Source organism: Theropithecus gelada, chromosome 7b (genome assembly GCF_003255815.1).
Source record: "Theropithecus gelada isolate Dixy chromosome 7b, Tgel_1.0, whole genome shotgun sequence".
In the NCBI taxonomy this organism is placed as follows: domain Eukaryota; kingdom Metazoa; phylum Chordata; class Mammalia; order Primates; family Cercopithecidae; genus Theropithecus; species Theropithecus gelada.
The window spans coordinates 19372504-19390472 of record NC_037675.1 but is presented as its reverse complement, the minus strand read 5'-3'; the positions used below and the strand labels follow the sequence as shown (position 1 = coordinate 19390472).

Genomic DNA, 17969 nt, shown 5'->3' with positions numbered 1-17969 from the left:
TATTTGATCTTTTTCACAACTCTGGGATGGTGGATATTTTCACCTCCATTTTACAAATAAGAATACTGAGTATCAGATGTAAACAAGCTGCTTAATATCAGACAACCAATTAAGGCTTTAGACTGAGACTAAAAACAGTTCTGATTCTAAGCCTCATATCCTTTCTGTTACAAATCAGGAAAACTCTGGTTCTTGTCCTGATTAGGTCTCTCTCAGGCTGGGTGAGCCACTGTGAGCCAATCATTGCTCTGAGTCTTGGGTTCTCAATCTGAAAAGTGTGGGGACTGAATGAGATGTCCCCTATTGTGAGCCTCCCTTTCGGCTCTGGGTCTAGGACACTGGAGCCCCGAAGTCCACCACGGCCTCTGTGGAAATTTCCAAACAAGCTTTCCAGATCTGCCCACCTGTTTTCCGTGATTCTGAACATAGCAGAACCTTGGTTATAAGGCTGAGAGTTGAGGAGTGCAGCAGGAATGGGGTGTGAAAAAGCACCTCAAGGTATTCTGAATCTACATCGCTTCAAGCTTCTACACCCTGATTATTTGCCAATAAAAACTCCTGTTATATCTCAATTCAAAAGAAAAATCACAAAATCCTATTTCTTTCCCTTTGGAATATTTTGTTTTACAAAAACAATACAGATGGCTCCAAAAACAAGCAAGAATTCTTCGACTGCGCTTCAGTAGTGTTTGGAGTCCAGGGAGTTTTGCTTTCATATTAAACATGATAATAAAGCTAATATATATTGAATACTTACTCTGTGCCATATATTGTTAAGAGCAAATGACATGTATGAACTCCTTTCATCCTTTTATGAGGGAAGTACTTTGATCATCGCCCCCATTTTATAGAGTCTCAGAGAGATTAGGTAACATGCTTAAAGTCAAGTTGAATGCCATATTTGTCATTCTCAAACTTTTTGGTTTCAAAACTCCTTTACACTTTAAAAAAATTATTGCAAACCCCAAAAAAACTTTTATGTGGGCTATCCCTATAGATAAATGCCATATTTTAAGTTAAAACAGAAATTTTAGAAATACTTTTAAATTCATTCTAATAAACCCTTTACATGTTAACATAAATAACACATCATTATGAAAATTAACTATATTTTCCAAAACCAAAAAAAAATTTAACAAGAATGTCATTCTTTCACATTTTTGCAAAGCTTTTAATGTCTGGCTTAATAGATGATAGCTGAATTTTCATATATGCTTCTGAATTCAATCTGTTGAGATAAATCACACCAATCACACCACCTCGTCTCTGGAAAACACTGACACTCGTGTCAAAAGGAATGAGAAAAAGGCAAATCATATCTCAGTGTTATTATGAAAATCAGGAGCAGACCTATGGAGAGAAAGCAAAGTCCAAGATTAGACTGCAGCTTCTCGCTTACCTGTGCAGTGTAATTTTGAGCTGTCTCTTTGTAGTCCTAAGATACAGGAGCTCCCGTTCTCAGCCTACTAACCCATATGTTTCTGTGGCCAAGTCTTGTGTGCACTCCCTGCCATTGCTCAGCTGTAAACACACTTCTACACTGATCACAAGAAATAGGCCATTGATGATGTTCCCTTCTCAATCACTGCTGTCTCTGAAAGTGATGACTTTACTAACATCATCAATAAATTACTAAAGGACAGAAATGAGTTCCAAAAATATATGGAGTTGATTTCCTTTTTAAGGATCAGTTTCTGCGAATGCCCTTGGTCAAACACATGGAACAGGAGAACATCTCATTAGAAGAAGTTGTGGAAATAGAATATGTGGAGAAGTATACTGCACCCCACCCAGAATGATGTGTCCATGATGACTGGACCAGTTCAATTTAAGGGACAGAGGTATGGATCTTGACTGGTTTGGATCTGGTCCTTGGAAGGAAAGTCAACATTGACAATTGTGGGACACATGGATGTTGTAAAAGATATGGCCTGGGTGATAAAACACAGTTTGTGTTATTACTGAGTGCCTCTATGGATCAGACTATTCTCACATGGGAGTGGAATGTTGAGAGAAACAAAGTGAAAACCCTACACTGCGGCACAAGTATAGATTCTACAGCTACTGATAGCTCAGCAACTAAATTTTGCAGTGGCTCCTGGGATAAGATGCTAAGGATCTGGTCTACAGTCCCTACAGAAGAAGATGAAATGGAGGAATCCACAAATTGACCAAGAAAGAAACAGAAAACAGAGCAGTTGGGACTAACAAGGACTCCCATAGTGACCTTCTCTGGCCACAAGGAAGCAATTTCCTCAGTGATGTGGTCAGATGCTGAAGAAATCTGCAGTGTACCTTGGGACCATACAATTAGTGTGTGGGATGTCATGTTTGGCAATCTTAAGTCAACTTTACAGGAAATAAAGTGTTTAATTGTATTTCCTATTCTCCACTTTGTAAATGTTTAGCATCTGGAAGCACAGATAGGTATATCAGACTGTGGGATCCCCAAACTAAAGATGGTTCTTTCATGTTGCGTCCCTAACCTCACATGCAGGTTGGGAGACGTCAGTACAATGGTCTCCTACCCATGAACCACAGCTGATTTCAGGATCCTTATATAACACTGTCAAGCTGTGGGATTCAAGAAGTTGTAAGGCTTCTCTCTATGATGTGGCTGCTCATGAAGACAAAGTTCTGAGAGCAGACTAGACAGACACAGGGCTCCTTCGAGTGGAGGAGCAGACAATAAACTGTATTCCTATAGATATGGGGGACACAAACATGAATAATAATTTGACTACAGAGATTCTTTCTATAAATGAAACTGGTAGAGAATCATGAAATTACATTGATGCAGATGCAGAAAGCAGCCTTTTGAAGTTTATATAAAGTTTTCACCCTTCATAACAGCTAACATATCACTATCTTTTCTTATTTTGTATTTATAATACAAAAGTTTGTGTTTATAGAACAGAAACTGTGGCTTGCATTCTCTATTTAAAAAAAAAAGGAAAGAAATCATTTTGACCTCACAGATACCCCAAAAGGGTCTTGGGGACTCCAGGGTCCACTAGACCATACTTGGAAAACTATTCTTGTACTTTATCCCTTATATCCATTGTACTTGCTTACCGTGATCACCATTATTCAAAATGAAGTACTTCTTCATAAATGACAAAGGCTGACTTAGACCTCTGCTCTGTAAGGCCTGTATGAACATATGCTTTTCGAGACCTTACCTGCTATGTGGTCTCTTAACAGAATGGCAGCAGAAGTGACTGCTTTCTTACAAATGTCTGCAAACTAGGAATATGTGTATCCACAGATGTCTGTACATGGATCTGTGCAGGGATGTGACACACACACTCACGTGTCTCTTGGGAGGATTATGTCTCCACCTTTCAGATCTCTGCCAAAATAGCACTTCATCACAGGAGACTATGTCAGGATTCACCATCAGATACTCCCAGAGTTCCTTTCCTTTATAACATTTAATAAGGTTGTGAGTTCACATTTATTTGGTGATTATGTGTTAATTAATGCCCATCTTCCTCACTATATGACATGTTCCATGAGGGGAGGACCATGTCTGGCTCCATTTGCCAATGTAAACCTGACAGCTGACACAGTATTCAGCGAATATTAGTTGAATGAATGCTTAATAGGGTTGTCCTTAAAGTATAAAACAGTCAACGCAAAACACACCCAGGTCAACAGCAAATCATTTCCAAGCCTGTTTTGAATTGTTTTTCAACACTATTCATGGGCTACTTTAGGAAAAGAATAAATTATCATTGTCATTTTTCAGGAAATGCTTACAGTATTTGATCTGCAAATGCAAACCGGAATGTGAATTAGATATGAATCTTCTTTCTTTAAAGAATTTGATTTTCCTAATAGATGATGGGTTCTTTTTAAGTATTATTTATTTATTTATTGCGAAGTAGTCTCACTCTGTTGCCCAGGCTGGAGTGCAGTGGTGCAATCTCACCTCACTGCAACCTCCATCTCCCAAGTTCAAGCTATTCTCATGCCTCAGCCTCCTGAGTAGCTAGGATTATAGGCATGTGCCACTATGCCCAGCTAATTTTTGTATTTTTAGTAGAGATGGGGTCTCATCATGTTGGCCAGGCTGGTCTTGGACTCCTGGCCTCAAGTGATCCAGCTGCCTCAGCCTCCCAAAGTGCTGGGATTACAAGGCATGAGCTGCCATGCCAGGCCCTTTTTAATACTAATAAAAAGAACCACCACAACATATTCAGGCAAAAACAGACGAGGAACGAGTTTACATATGTGTATACAGGCATACTTAAATGAAAACATCATGCAAAAAAATGGTAAAAACTAAATTACTAGAATTTGCTTAGCTAAAGTAAAAAAGAAGGGGCTGGCTGGGCGCGGTGGCTCACGCCTGTAATCCCAGCACTTTGGAAGGCTGAAGTGGGCAGATCACAAGGTCAGGAGATTGAGACCATCCTGGCCAACATGGTGAAACTCTGTCTCTACTAAACACACACACACACACAAAAATTAGCCAGGCATGGTGGTGGCACCTGTAGTCCCAGCTACTCAGAAGGCTGAGGCAGGAGAATCACTTAAACCCGGGAGGCAGAGGTTGCAGTGAGCCAAGATCGTGCCACTGCACTCCAGCCTGGGCAAGAGTGAGACTCTGCCTCAAAAAATAAAAAAAAGAAGGGACTGAGACAAAAGGTTACGGAATGGGGGATCTGTTGACATGGATTTGTTTTGTGACAGACTTCTCTCCAAAGATGACCACATTACCTCCTATCTCTCATGCCCTTCCACAATGAGGCTGGACACTCCTATCATTAAGAGATGAGGTCTATGTTCCCTCTTCTTGAAACTGGGTGGGTCTGTGATAATGGTGATACAGTTGTTATGTAACTTCCAAGGCTAAGTCATAAAAGGTGATGCAGCTTCTGCCAGACTCTTGGGACAATTTACTACTGCAGCACAGCCACCATTCCACGAAGATGCCCTGGCAGCCTACACAAGGGAACTGAGGTCACTGACCAATAATCCTGGCTGAGCTCCCAGACAACTGCCAGCACCAACTCGCCAGCCACCTGAGCCAGCCTTTTGTTTATTTGTTTTTTAGCCAGTCTCACTCCTTCACCCAGCCTGGAGTGCAGTGGCACAATCTCTGCTCACTGTAACCTCCACCTCCAGGGTTTAAGCAATTCTCCTGCCTCAGCCTCCCAGGCAGCTGGGACTGCAGGCATGCACCACCACGCCTGGCTAATTTTTGTATATTTAATAGAGACAGGGTTTCACCATGTTGGTCAGGCTGGTCTCAAACTCCTGACCTCAGGTGATCTGCCTGCCTCGGCCTCCCAAGGTGCTGGGATTACAGACGTAAGCCACTGCGCCTGGCCGCAAGAGTGAGCCATTTTCAAAACAGAGAGGCCCCAGTCAAATTGCTCCAGAAAATAATGTGTGGAGCGGGGAAGTAAAACAAATGACTCTTGTTGTTTTAAGCCACTAAAGTTCTGCAGCATTAGATAACCGAGTGAGACTCTGGCACCTGAAAGTGGGGATTTGCCCTTGGCACCAGGCAGTGGGAGGGCTTTGAGGTGAGTGTTACAAGGAAGCCAGAAGGGCTTTAAGAAGCCTCTTGGTTGGGGCTGTATAAAAAAGTTTTTTGAATGTTACTAGAAGCTGGAAGACAGGGAAGCCTTGTATGTATGTAATAGTGCAAAGTCTGGCAACACTGTCACCTGGGGAAATGTGGTAAACAGGAAATGTCCTATGACCTAATGGTCTATTTAAGTAAATTCCTCAGGCAGAATACTGTAAGTATCACTGGCTTTTCTTCATTATCTATGATAAGATGCAAGAGGGCAAAAATGAGACAATAACTTTAATTCAAGGGAAGCACCGACAGAAATGCTACCATCTTCACAAGTTATCTCTGCGTAAGCCTTTTCCAGGGAAAAACACACATTCTTAGGCCTGAATATGTTGAAATGCTCTAGTCAATATGTTGAAATGCTCTAGACTAATTTTTCTTCTCCTTAAAACGTGTGTTGTTGGAAGAATCTGACCTTTTAAAGGTTTCTTGACCATGTGTAACTCCTGTCTGCAGAATTTCCTTTAATGATAGAGGCATATCATAGTGGTTAAAAGCATCAACTTTGGAGCCAGGCTGCCTGGATTTGGCTCCTGGCCCCACCACCACTTACAATCTGTGTGATCTTGGGCTCCTTAGCTTCCTGCCTGTTTTCTCATAATAATCACACTCACCTCAAAGGTTTTACAAGCATTAAAAAAGTTAATTTTGGTAAAGTGCTTACAATAGTGCCAAGCACACAGTAAGTACCAGGTAAATACATTTTTAAATATTTGTAAGGATGTCTGCTCTGGTTACCAAAAAAGTAGAGGGCCCTCTTTGGAAGCTGCAGTCTCCATCTTCCTGGTGTCAGGACAGTAAGAAAACTAGGTGACAGTTTAACAGTAAAGGAGCAACTGGAAACCCATTAGTGGGAAACAGTCCTGGGCAAATTGATATAAATCATATTCTAGAAATCCCTGCCTGACTTGAATCAGGCAGAGATGTGAGGGCTTTTACCTGTATAAAAAGATGTGCAGAGATGAAGTGAGGGATATCATTACACTGTTCTCTACGAGTGTACAGGTATGAACTCATCCTGCCATGTACCAGTATTGCTGAGTGAAGAGTGAGCTAAATTTTAGGAATAATGACTGCTCATGGTAAGTACTGTCATTTCTAAGACTGTCTAAGGAGCTATTTTTTTCAGAAATGGCATTTTAGGAATAGAAGATTATGACTGAAAGAGTAGTACTTATTTTTTTGTCAACTGATCGCTTAAAAGTATTTACTGAGCATCTATTAATGCTATGTGTATTCAACAATGCACTATCCCAGAGATTAAAGGGCCAAGGGAAGAGAACGGCAGTGGCAGAAGAAGAGGAGGCAGAGAAAGAGAATAAAGAGAATGAAAGAAGAAAAATCAACACAAATGTGCACACCATTTACTAGGCATCTTAGAAAATTAATTCCTCCCGTTAAAGAACAACTTCCCTGTCCATGGGATCATAACAGGGGAAAACTGGAAGACATCTCACAACAGAGCATAATTTAAAGAACGAGAAACCCTTTAGGGGATGCAGAAAAAACTACTAATGAACTACAATGGAATTACATAATAGTTCAAAGAGTTATTAGTCTTTCCATTTTATAAAGAAGCCCATCATTAGTAATAATTGGGCTGGTATAAAATAGGAAATCAGCTTTTGAAGGGTCTAGTATAAATTACAAAACCAGGGCCAGCGGCATAATTTAGAAAATTAAATAGCCTAAATCACCTCCCTGTGACATCGCCATTACCGTTTTTATGATAGGATCAACTTATTTGTTTAAAAATATCTGGATTCATAAAGGTAGAGAGGAAAAATATTTTTAAATACCCAAAGTGAGCAAAATGAAGGCCAAAAAAAGTTCCAAAGTTGTTCTTTCGGGTGGAGAGCGGTAGAAATTGGACGTGGAGGGGAGGCACAAAGGAATAAGTGAAAGATTTGCGTCCTCTGGATTGCTCTACACACCTGACCTGGTCCTTCCAGACTCTCTCCATCTTAGGTCAACATCTGGGATGGTCGTCCAATATCTCTTTGTTTTATTTCAGCTTCCCATTTTAAAATCCTACCATAGGCTGGGCATGGTGGCTTACGCCTGTAATCACAGCACTTTGAGAGGCTAAGGTGGGCAGATCACCTGAGGTCAGGAGTTTGAGACCAGCCTGACCAACACGGCGAAACTCCATCTCTACTAAAAATGCAAAAATTAGCTGGGTATGGTGGCACGTGCCTGTAGTCCCAACTACTCAGGAAGCTGAGGCAGGAGAATTGCATGAGCCTTGTAGGTGGAGGGTGCAGTCAGCTGAGATCACACCACTGTACTCCAGCATGGGCGACAAGTGAGACTCTGTCTCCGAAAAAAAAAAAGAAAAAAGAAAAAGAGAAAAAAAAATCCTACCATAAATACATTTTATTCCTTTTGCATCTGAATTCCCTTCACAGGGACCTAGTATGAAATGTGCTAAACAAATCTTACTTTGTAGGACAAAGGCAGTTTCCAGCTCTCCTTAAAATAACAATTATGGTATTCTCTTCAATAGAATCCTAATGCATACAACATCAGGCTTATGATATTTTTCTATTGCTAGATTTTTTCCATAGGTAAATGAGCTCTGAATTATATTTTCCATTTGCACTAAGTCAAATGACAACAAATCTCTAGATGTCTACATTAAAAATATAAAGTAATACAAATACTATAAATGGCAGGATATTTTTGTATCAAAGAACCTTAAAATGTGATGCAATCTGACTAAAAATTGTGTTACTATTTATTTCTAAAAGCGATTCTTAGTAACTGGGACTGAAAAACCTAGTAAGACTATGATATAATTATAAATCAATAATCAAAAATGCCCCTGGTTAAAATGTATTACGCAAATTACTTCTCCAAAGAGTTGTACTATACGACACTGCTTTGGATAAACCATCCTACAAAAATATCAAAGTAGCATTCAAAAGGAACACAGGAGGGGAAGGCACTTGTTTTAGAGGCATTTTGTGTGATCAGCTGCTCATATACTTATTGCTGTATGGGGTTTAACCTGAGAAAGCCGAAGCCTAAATTTTGCTTTGTCAAAATTAAAAAAAAAGGAGGAGTCGTGATTTTTATTATGCCTTATTTAAGTTATTTTAAAGTTGGAAATGCTGTCTTCAAAGTTTACTTCTACAGCTAGAACACAGTACTTGACTATTGCTAAAATTTAAACAAAAATATTTCAGGTTACTGTGATATTTATAAAATAGTATTTTCAAATATCTGTATTTAATGTTCCAGAAAGCAATTACTTTAAGTACTTGACAGACTGTCTTCTGCAAAACCGTTTATACAACTCAATTCCCATCTACCTGATCTTTTTCTTGTAGAAATACATGCCAGTTAACTCCTTAAAACATACAAATCAAAACACAGCCCAGCCCTCCCTGTTATACACCACCAAAGCATACTGCTGGTGGCTTCCAGTCTGTGAACAGTGTCTACTACAAACAGCTCACTTACTCAGCTCAGCCTCCTATGGATAGTAAATACCAAACTAGCATATTCTCTGACTTAAGAATCACCTAGACCAGAGCCTGCCACAGGAATAGAAGATGCTCTGTTCTCACTCATAAGTGAGAGTTTAACAATGAGACCACATGGACATAGGGAGGGAACATCATACACCAGGGCCTGTCGGAGGGTGGGGGGGCAAAGGGAGGGAGAGCGTTAGGACAAACACCTAATGCATGCGGGTCTTAAAACCTAGATGATGGGTTGACAGGTGCAGTAAACCACCATGGCACATGTATACCTATGCAACAAACCTGCACGTTCTACATGTGTATCCCAGAACTTAATAATAATTAAAAAGATGCTACAGTGTAAAAGTAAGATGTGAAAGTAAGTTGTTCACACTAGTGAACAAATAAATGCTTTATTTATTCAAGGACTTCCGGCCCCTTTGATATGTTACTGTGCACAGTGAACCTCTGAAACCTGGACCTAGGATCCAAGGTACTTGTCTTCCAAACTGATTTGAATCATGAATCCACTTGACTCCACAGTATCTGGTAGACCACAATTTTTCTTTTTCTTTAAGACTAGTCAAGTGCAGTCTTGAGAGCGGAGGAAAGAGTAGAATGAGGGATCTGATCTGTAACTGACTGTGGACACTACCTTTGAACTAGCCAGCCAGTTTCATAAACAAATTTCAGGAAATCACAGATCTCTGCAGAGCCTACATAGTAAATATGATAGTAAACGGCAAGCAATAATGTAATACATCTCGTATTATCCACAGATTTTAACTTTAAACAGAAATACATTAGAGATTCATCAAATTCTGAAACACTAGGCTAACAGGACACCCTAAAAATCTGATTGTAGGGAATGTATATCACTAGGTCTCAGTCTTTTAGTTTTAGGACCCCCTTGCACTTTTAAAATTGGAGAAGCGCAAAGAATCTTTATGTCAGTTATACTTACCTACATTTACCATTTTAGAAATTGAGAAATTTTTTAAATATCCAATTCATTTAAAAATCCATCATCAATTGAAATATTTTTATGTAAAAATAAGAGCTGCTTTCCAAACCAAAAGGGATTTTTGTGAGAACAGCACTTCTTACAGTTTTCTGCAAATCTCTTTTAATGTCTGGCTTCACAGAAGGCAGCCGCAGTCAGAGATCTGCTTCTGCATTTCATCTGCTACAACACGCTGTCTTGACTGGAGCACCTGAAGAAAATCCAGCCTCACTCAGACACGTAGTTGGAAAAGGAAGGAATTTTTAAATAATTTTTTTTCAAGTAACTGTGGATCTTCTCTGATACTCCATCAAAACTAGACAAGTGGGCGTTTCTTAATGGTTAGTTACAATATGAAATCTGGTACCAAATTGATGAACTTTCATACTCTGTTACATTAAAATCCACTGGTTCAACTCGCACTTGAAATGGATCATTTATCCATGTGTGATTGTTGTCACATTATGCATTAGTCATTTGGAAAACAAGGTTCATTGGGTTATGTGGATCTTCCAAATGTTAACTTGTTCCACTATATAAGATCAAAAAATAACTTTGTTAATATCTTCATTGATTAAAGAAGTCTCTAGATACTAGGAATCTCACAGCAGCAAATATAAGTTTTCTCAAATCCTCATTTGCAAAGTTCAAATTTTATGACTGGCCATAAGTCCTGTCAGTTGTTTTCCTTAAAGTGACAAGTGAATTTTACTCATTTTCAAGAAAATGTCTGCCAAATACCCAAGACTAAATGGCTAGAGTTTAGTTGTTACTCTCTCAAGTAAAAATGGTGTTTCATGAAAAAGCTGCCAGTTCAGCTCAAACAAATTGAAGTTGCTTTTCCTCAATCAAATCACTGCACTTTGGTATGCAGTAAGAATACTTGCCATTTCCATCCCACAGAAAATTTAAAAAGTATTCGCAGGGACAAGATTTAATAAAATTAATTTTACCGCTTCATCACAGACCTTCTTAAGTGGAATTGGAATCTTTTTTCCTCAGAGTGTCTGGCAGTGAACAATGACCAGTACCGGCTGGGGCCACTGTCTCGATTCATGCTAACATGCCAGCAGTTTCACCTGCCACTGCTTGTACACCATCAACACAAATGTCATCACAGTGAAAAAGGCAAATCACATCTTAGTATTGTTAGGAAATTCGTTTTGATCTCATAGGCACCTAAAACAATCTTGAGGAGCCCCGGCTATAAAGTCCACACTGAAAAACATTCTAACATAAATTTAAAAAAGAAAAACCATTTTTGTTTCGTTTTCAATCATAAGCAGCAGAAAATCATAGCCTTTAAGAGTAGTTAGTGGCAAGAAATTTTAAAAGGGAGGGATTTGGGGACTATGTTCCAATTCCTCTGTTTTTCAGAGAAGGAAACTGATGCCAGTGGGGTGGGGGGAGTGTTAAACATCTTGTCCAAGTTTCTAAGGCGAGTCAGACACTAGATCAGAAGCCCATTAGCTGCTCTACCGTCCCATCCTACTGATTCAACAGTGCCTCTGGCACAGGCACAGTGGCGAGATCTTTGGGATGATGTACGGGAGACACCTGATCCCAGTGGGCAAACCATTAACCAGCTCAAAGGACAATGGACAGAGTATATGTTTTTCCTATTTTAAATAAAAATGATAAAACTAAATAGATTTCCAGTTTTAGTTCCAACATGTAAAGAGCTTGGAAATCATGACGCCCATCCTTACAAGACAAAAAACCTGAACAAACTCGAAGTCAATGACTTTTCATGGATCTATCAGAAAACTGAAGCTGTGGGGCAAACCTCCACCACAAAATCTGGAGAGGAAACAAATTCAGAGCCATGGCTGAGATCTGTGCACCTGCAGCCGAAGTCATTGAAGCCATAAACTGGTAGGAACACTGAAATGGTAATTTTGACGAATGGCTAGACTGTGAATTGACTAGTCTGAGAGTGGCAGCCGGTCTTATGAAGCCTCCCACTTGGTTGTGAGCTCTAATCCCAGGAACCCCACCAAGTCCTCAAGGTAAAGAGCCAGTAAAGACCCTCTTATGGCTCCAGCATGAAAAGGTGAAGAGTAACCCTTGTGAAATGCACCCAGAACCTTCTCCACGATAAAGGCCCGCACCCCGGAGGTGGGGAAGACTTTCTCAGAGCCTTGTCTCAGAGCCATGAGGAAAGGGCATTCCTGAGTCCAGTCCCCTCTGGCCTCCTGTCTCACTTATGGGGCTGGAAAAGCTACACAAGAAGAAACATGTGAAGACGCAGCCTAGAGACACAGGTCCACTGAAAGACTGAGAGTGAATCAGAAGACTGCAGACCACTGGCCCTTCCCACACCTTACAACTGCACCAATGGGGCTCCAACGTGTGACATAGGATGAAAGCCAAGAAAGCTGCAGGATGCACCCTCTCTCCAATGAGGGTGCTTGGGGAAGCCCAAAGCCAAGACACGGGACAAAAACAAGGGCACTGCAGGGACTGGAACCCTCTGGCACCCACAGCTGCAACAAACATGACGCACAGCCCAATTCATAGTCAGATTAACAAAAAGCCTCACGTCAAAGGACTGTTTACCTCAGTTTCTGTTACCCACCATGTCTAGCTTCAGTAAAAAAATCACAAAACATGCTAAGAGGCACGAAAAAAAAAACACAGTCTGGAGAGACAAAATAACCATCAGAACCAGACTTAAATATGACACAGGTGTTGGAATTACCAGTCAGGGAATTTAAAATAACCATAATTATTAACATTAATGAAATTATTAAATGGTAATTGTAAAATCTTGACTGTCTTCATGCCTTAATAAGCAGTAGCTCTGAGGAGGTGAAATTCTCAACACAGTAGAGATGTCACTGTGGATGTCACTGGCAGAGGGGAAAAGGAGTGACAAGGTGACCCCTCCAACAGCACTGTACCTTGTCTGCTGGGGCAAACAAACCTTTGACTCCGCTTTGCCTTTCGAACCTTTCCCCCCTACATAAAGGGTAAAAAGCCTCACAGTGAAAGGAATTCCTAGGTAGAAAGCACAGTATGGCATCTTTTCTGCAAATAATCTAGCCAATCAGACACCGCCTCCTTTCCAGTGGCCTTCTCCAGGAGGGAGCCATCCTGTTTACTGCTGTCTCAACTTTCACTGGACTGTGTTACTGAAAAGTTTCCTCCAATTTCCATACCATTTGCACAAGGAACTGCAGCTACTATTTCTTTCTTTTTTTTTTTTTTTTTTTTTTTGAGATGGAGTCTCACTCTGTCACCCAGGCTGGAGTGCAATGGCATGATTGCAGCTCACTGCAACTGCAGCCTCCCGGGTCCAGATTCTTCTGCCTCAGCCTCATGAGTACCTGGGACAATAGGTGCATGCCACCACACCCAGCCAATTTTTGTGCTTTTAGTGGAGATGGGGTTTCACCATGTTGGACAGGCTGGTCTCTAACTCCTGGCCTCAAGTGATCTACCTGCTTTGGCCTCCCAAAGTGCTGGGATTACAAGTGTCAGCCACTGCACCTGGCCCTTTCTCTTTTCTTTTGAATCCTTTCCTTTCACCTAAAGAAGTAGCTTTAGAGTGAGAACAGTACTTACCTTGCCAGGTCTATAATTTGTGCTTAAGCATTCTGAGGTGGGGTTTTCCCCAAAAACATACGTTCTCTCCTACTTCTCTTTGAACAAAATTCCAGTTGTGCCAATCATTAAAGCCTCGTTTTTATATGTGTGTATATGTGAATATATGTACGATTAAATGTTCTTGCTAGTCACTGCCTCAGGTTCAGCTTTCTCATGGAATCTCTTTCTAAAAGATTTCATATTCTGAATAACTCCTTGGTCCATACATTGACTATAGGAGTTTACATTGTGAGCAAGAAGAAAAAAAAATCACTAACTCACTATCTGATTCTTCAGGGTGGGTGATTATTATTTACTCCTCAAGCTTTACTGAGGAACGATCTTTTCACGACGTTATAGTACTGTACCTGTTTAACAACATTTTCTCGTGTCACCCTTTTCTTGTGCATAACCACCAAGTTTCTCTTTTGAATGGGGCAAACATTCCCACAACCTTCTGCTCTTCACCTGAGGCTGAAGAACTGTAACCAATACCCACATGTCAGAGCCTCTGGGATCCTCTTAGTTCTGGAGTGGTGTGTGTGCAAACATTATGTACACATTATTCCACTTTGTGTGCACGAGCCTGAGAATGAGGGCCTCCTAAGTTTTGTGCCCTGGCCACGTCACTTGCCTCAACCTAGTCCTGGCCCAGGTACAAGGGGCTATTTACCTCTAGAATGGCCACTGCTGTCTGTCCTCATCACCATTTATTTCTCTTTCTTTTCTTTTTTTTCTTCCTTTCTTTCTTCTTCCTTTCCTTTTCCTTTTCCTCCCTCCCTCCCTCCCTCCTTCCTTCTTTCCTTCCTCTCTCTCTCTCTGTCTCTGTCTCTGTCTCTTTCTTTTTTTTCTTGAGAGAGTTTCACTCTTGTTACCCAGGCTGGAGTGCAGTAGCACAATCTCGGCTCACTGCAACCTCCACCTCCTGGGTTCAAGTGATTCTCCTGCCTCAGCCTCCCAAGTAGCTGGGATTACAGGTATGTGCCACCATGCCCAGCTAATTTTTGTATTTTTAGTAGAGACGGGGTTTCACCACGTTGGCCAGGCTAGTCTCAAACTCCTGACCTCAGGTGCTCCGCCCGCCTCGGCCTCCCAAAGTGCTAGGATTACTGCGCCTGGCCGTCACTACCATTTCTACTTGACACTGGTCACACCTTCACTATTCTCTCTTTAATTTATTCATTTCTTTCTTTTTTTTTTTTTTTTGACTACAAGTAAAAAACTAAAAACTGGCTTCTCATAAACACTGCCAACTAAGCAGGACACAGCTTTCCTTCCACAAGTGATGCTCATTATTCAGGCAGGTGCTTTGGCTCCTCTTAACTGTGTTTATCATTCCCGGGCACAGAGAAGAGGCTCCTCCATGGATGGGCCCTGCTGTGCTCCTGCCATCCTGGAAGGGGGAGGTTCTGAGGTCTGAATGCTAGACAGCGGGCTGGCTGAAGGGAACAGCAACAGCAGCTCTTCCTGGCCTCTCCCCCTACTCAGCATCAACAAGTCACCAGCAGATGCTACTTTATTACCAAGCCACGAGTGCACTCTGTTTTGTTTTTGTTTTTGTTTGCACTATATATTAGAGTTTTTATGGCAATTTTTCCAAAAGGCCAGAGTAGTTTTTAAATTCTGGTATTATAATTTTTTTGGTCTCTTCCAATGTAAATAATCTTGTTTTTAGTCAAAACAGTGTGATGAAGAGTAAAATGTCCCTGAATGAAGACCACCATGTGGCCCCTCTGCTGTCCTTATGCCTTGGCAGTCTGCGATCTCCAATCATAAGCCAACAGCATGATGCCCGGGGCTGCAGTGCTTAGAGCACACGGGCTAGAAGAAGCTCTCAGCTTTGATTTAGTGCTCCCTAAACTAACCAACCTTCTTTCGAGCTGCTTTTCATAAGAAAGCTCAGTCCAGAGCATCAGCCACAGTTGCTCCTTCTGGCCCACATTGTTCACTAGGAAAAGAAAACCTATTTAGAGCCAAAGAACACACAGGTGAAGCAGAAACACCAATTTGCTTTTGGCAGGAAACATCACTGGAGAGTCAAGAAATACTAAATTATGTTGAGGCACCTGAAGACAAAGGACAACTGCAGCCTTAACAGACAGAGGGCCCTGCACTCAGGAAAGCAGTCTGTGCTTCCTCAGTCCCCACCCCTCGTTGTACAGAGTCAGCCAGACTGCCTGGACTTACTGAGGACCTCCTAGGTGCACAGCTCTGCTCCTCGTGCAGTGGAGAACCTAAGCACAGACAGAGGCAGTCCCCACTGATGTTTCTATCTGCTCAAATTTTAAAGTGCACGTGAGCCTTTAACTCAACATTCCTGCTGTGCAACAGCACTGCTGGGGGCAGCTCTAAGGGCTCAGGGACACAGGGCGGCTGCCCACATGCTTTTCCTGCCCAGCGGCTCCTTTCAGCCACCTGGCTGCGTGGCTCCACGTACAGACTCTAAACAGTTGTATATACGGTTGAAACTGGGAGGCTTGAGTTGAATATGAATCTAAAGATTTGCTCTGTTGGTAGCAAGCCAGTCCTCGCTGTTAATCCACCCTCACTTTATTAGTTACACACTTTATCTTGAAAAACAATGACAAAGAACAGCACCTGGAACGTGTTAAATGTTAAGTGCATTATAAATATTAACTCATTTAATTCTCATAACAAGCCTATATTATCTTAATTTGAAGGTGAGGACACTAAGGCACAGAGAGATTAGGTGATCTGCTCAAGGTCACAGCTAACATGTGATAGAGTTAGGGCTCAAACTCTTGCAGTCTAGCTCTAGTCTATGCCATTAACCGCTGAACAAAGTATTTTAAAAAAAGGGGGCTGAGGCATTTAGGTGAGTATATAACATGCCTTCCTAAGGGTAGCCACACTCATGATAACTAAGTCTCTAATGTAGAAGTTAAAAGAACAACAACAACAAGGCAACCAGGAACTGCAGCACTGCAGATATCACATCTCCCATCTTTGGCTACTTGTGTGTGTCTCAGAAGCTTTCTGCAATGGAACGCCCACCAGTCAGCCCCAAATACCTCTCCCAAGGCAGGCAGATCTGTGTGGACCAACAAAGGAGTCACCAGGCACTTGTGGCCATTTAAACTTAAATCGCAATAGAATAAAATTTCAATTCCTCAGTGGCAATGGTCACATTAATAGGTGCTCAACAGCCACATGGGACCAGTGGCTACTATACTGGACAGTAATGAGAGACCATTTCCAACATTACAGAAACTGGTACTAGCCAGCACTGAGTACACAAAGTAGTGTGATTTCTTCTTATGCTTTAGTCTGAATACATTAGTGATAATAATTTCATCTTTTCTTCCATGAATCTGCAAAATTCAAGTTACATTTTGTTTCTTCATAAAGCAAGTTTGTACTCCAAAGGTCGGTTCTAAGGGGTAGAGTGGGTTATTTACAAGCAAGTCAAGTAAAGCCTTTGTCCTCTAGTAGCTGGTACCCAGGATATTAATATGTCTTCTTCTATCATCATGATCAAAGGTTCAAAACCAGTGAGGAAAAAGGAATTCATTAAAAAGTTCAGCAGACAGCAAAATCAATTTTGTTTACAGATTTCAGCTTCATGTTGGACATTAAGCATGAGACACACAATCAACTGGTCACATGTAAGCTTGACAAGAGAGGATGGCTAAGTCCACACGAACTGATACCCCATCACAGAAACAACTAGGACGCATGTATTACTACAGAAAGTGGGTCAGACACTTCAAGGCTTTAAAAAAAAGCACCCACACAAAAATTGTTCAAATACAATGGAAGCCATGTGGTCCAGGGACAGTGATGCCAAACTTCCCACTGCTAGCAAATATTTTCTTACAACAATTTCTAGCATCCTTAACTTCCACTAGCAGTATCCCTAAAGAAACAGTACCACTGTTCCATTTCATGTGGGTTCTCATGAAGCAGAAAAGCCACAACTAAAACGTGAACAACTTAGCAATAAAGCACAAATTCTAGGATATTTTCACAGCTAAGGAATCTAAAATCCAAAATTCTCCCTCTAACTCCTCAACTTGAAGTCCATGGAAGCCAGGTAAGATTATCCTTATGACCAACAGGAATTGCCTTGTTCTAACACAGATCTTTGTTTATTTAAAGAAATTCTCCTCTCTGTCCTTCTCTCCATTCCTTCCCTCACTCTTACTGTCTACCCCTATTACATTTAGAAACACAATTGAATTTTTATGAAATCTTGTGATTCAAAGTTATTTTTTTATTTCAGAAGAATGAGGCATCGCTTACCAAGCAGTGGTTATAGGAATGATTAATATCTAGTCATCTTAAGTTGCAAAAACAC

At 41.1% G+C, this 17969-nt stretch overlaps 1 protein-coding gene and 1 pseudogene across 1 annotated transcript in view; one reads left to right on the top strand and one right to left on the bottom strand.

Moving 5' to 3' along the window:
- The window catches only part of ASB7 (ankyrin repeat and SOCS box containing 7), a 49497-nt gene that overhangs the window by 3558 nt on the left and 27970 nt on the right, over positions 1-17969 (bottom strand). The window lies entirely within an intron of this gene.
- On the top strand, positions 474-2732 carry LOC112629105 (annotated as a pseudogene).